The sequence below is a fragment of the Palaemon carinicauda genome, chromosome 24 (assembly GCF_036898095.1).
Source record: "Palaemon carinicauda isolate YSFRI2023 chromosome 24, ASM3689809v2, whole genome shotgun sequence".
Lineage (NCBI taxonomy): Eukaryota > Metazoa > Arthropoda > Malacostraca > Decapoda > Palaemonidae > Palaemon > Palaemon carinicauda.
The window spans coordinates 35149299-35152029 of record NC_090748.1 but is presented as its reverse complement, the minus strand read 5'-3'; the positions used below and the strand labels follow the sequence as shown (position 1 = coordinate 35152029).

Sequence of the window (2731 nt, the reverse complement as noted above, 5' to 3'; positions counted from 1 at the left end):
TTTAACTTTTGAGTATAGTATCCACCGTTAATGGTCCTTGATTTCTACTCTTTGCTTGTTTAAAAAATGTAAGTGTTTTTTTTTTGGGGGGAGATGAAATTTTTTATAATGGTTAGTTCGTGTTCTTGCTTTGGAGACTCGTTCAGTTTCAGAATGTTATGTTTTAAGTTTGGAAAAAGCATCAATAGTTTACAACCATAAAATTCCTATTTTAAAGTAATTAAATTTAATACTAGAGTTTTGAGACTGAAGGAAAACCTTTAATCCACCTCAAAAGTTTACTTCTAGTCCCAGCGTTTGAAAACGGCAGTGCATTTTCACTCAGCAGCTGAGAAGGGGCGTGTCAACTCTTCTGTAATTCTCACCTGTCCAGCCTAAATTCTATCATGAAGCATTAAGTGACTAGTGTGACCGTTGGTCGAGGATGATCCTTCTTGGAAGTGCGAACACTTGGATTACTTCCTTTTGGGGCTACTATACCATGGAGTTACATCGACTTGTGAATTAACAACGACAGCTGCAATTAACCCAGAGAGGCTTGCTTAGAGTGGAGGTAAGTTGCAAACCACATTGATGCGTGTGCCTTGTAAATTTCACTCAAGTTACTCATTCATTTTGAATGAGTTGTCTCCTTATCCTGAACCATAAAAAATCATCAAAAGCACCAACCTTATTGGTTTTATTTAAAATTTAGAATTTATTGCCGGTTTAATTACTTATATTTGTGAAGTCTGTTTTATTTTGCTCGTTCGAGTTCATATCTGTTTTATCTTCATACATTTATTATATTAATTGGCAATTAAATAGTTTTGTTATTATATTTTCGTATATTTGCTATCTATTAATAGAGCGTATTTATCGCATATTTATAGATCCTGAGGACTTTTGTGATATTGGGAGTTATTAGTGAGGTCGCATCATCGATCTTCATAGGGACGGATACCTCGCTTAAGTGCCAAGAAGCAATAAGACAACCTATGATCCTGAGCCATTTTCTCTAATACATATTTCAGTGAAAGTTCTGTTTTATGTAAAATAAATATTTAAATTCGCTCTTGATTATGATTTATTGCCATTTGATAAATTTTTAAACCTCCAGTATTTTGAAAATCCTGTCCCTCTTCCGCCTTTTGTTAAAGACGCTGCCAAATATTAACTGTCCATGGTCCACATTAGGCAGTTCATCGTGTTTACTAATTACCTGCCCAGGTGCCTGTCATTCCCCGAACTGGAAACGAGTTTCAGATATCAATGATGGAGTCAAGTCTCACTTTGACAATTCACCTTTTAGGTTCAAGACCTTCAACGCTTCAAATGATCAAAGCTTTTTTTATAATACAATTTTGGAACTTTCATCATAGCTGTTATTCACAATGAGAGAGAGGGAGAGAGAGAGAGGAGAGAGAGAGAGGGGAGAGAGAGAGAGGGAGAGAGAGGGGGAGAGTTCTCGCTTTACAACTACATCAAACGTTTTCCTTAGAATTCATACCAAGATACATTTTTTCAATTTTTGTTTTTGTGCATTTAACCCTTGGAGAGCCAACTACTCATCAAATTATTTGGCTCAAGGCCCAAGCCTCTCCCACCCAGCTCCGATTTACTTAATTCATATTAGCTCAAATATTTTGAAAAGATATAACTTTATACAATTTATTAATATATAGCTGAATAAAATAGCTTTCCATTAATGTATGATATTACATTTTTGTAACAAATTTTATATGTAAACAGTTAAAGGAACTGAGAAAAAAAAAAAACGATTACTGAAGCGTGAAGCATCTAATGGCGTCAAGTGTATTAGAAATAACGGACCTAGAATATGTCTAATGGTGCTCAAAGAGTTAAATGATATGAAAGGTTTGTATCTACTTCAAGACCTTCGAGTTACAGTAATTATTAAATGCTACAAAGAAACAACAACAAATATCTATCATAAAATATATTAATAAAGAAATTTAAATTAAACATCAGTGAATAATTTGTTTGATATATTAATTGGATGGGGCTTGGGATACTAAGTAAAGGTTTTTTTTTATATTTATATATTAATGAATATAAATATTCTGCAATTATCTATAAAAAAATCAGTATTTTACATAACAATAGAAGATATGTTGATACTGAAATCCCTTGAGTGATTGTATCCATTATAATGGAATATATCAAAGAGAATAGATACTACTTTTGTATTTTCTATACCCATATATTTTTTAAGTAAAAATAATTTTTCCGATATATTTTCACCAGACCTAATCATATTTTATTAATATTATTAATATTAATAATATTATTAATATTATTATTATTACCATTGACAAAAACCCTAGCCTATCGATAGAAAAAAAAATTTATTTACCTTACATGAAATGTTTCATATTATCGCGATTTGCTGAAGAAATTAGAAAAAAATGTAATGTCCCTTACATGCATTGAACATTGAATAAACTGGTTCTTTTCTAATAATTTTCAGCACAGCGTCTATGTATTTTCTTGGCCAATTTCAACTTTTTATCATTATTTCATCGGATTTTAGAGGTAACAAAGAGTAAAGTACTGTCTGGAGTAAGATTCAGAATAATTTTTTTATTTCATAAATCTCCAGAGGGAAACTTTTTCTCTTGAGGAACAACACAATTGAACATAGCAAAAATATTGATGTGTCTTCCACTAAAGAATCATTAATAATTTGCCTAAAAGCAATTTTAGGTCAAATTTTTCCAAATGGAAATAT

At 31.5% G+C, this 2731-nt stretch overlaps 1 long non-coding RNA gene across 1 annotated transcript; it reads left to right on the top strand.

Annotated features, from left to right (window-relative positions):
* The first annotated feature begins 348 nt into the window (after positions 1–348).
* On the top strand, positions 349–1052 carry LOC137617839 (uncharacterized). Its single transcript, XR_011039680.1, has 2 exons — positions 349–553; positions 873–1052. It is a non-coding gene; the product is annotated as an uncharacterized lncRNA (long non-coding RNA).
* Positions 1053–2731: the final 1679 nt, after the last annotated feature.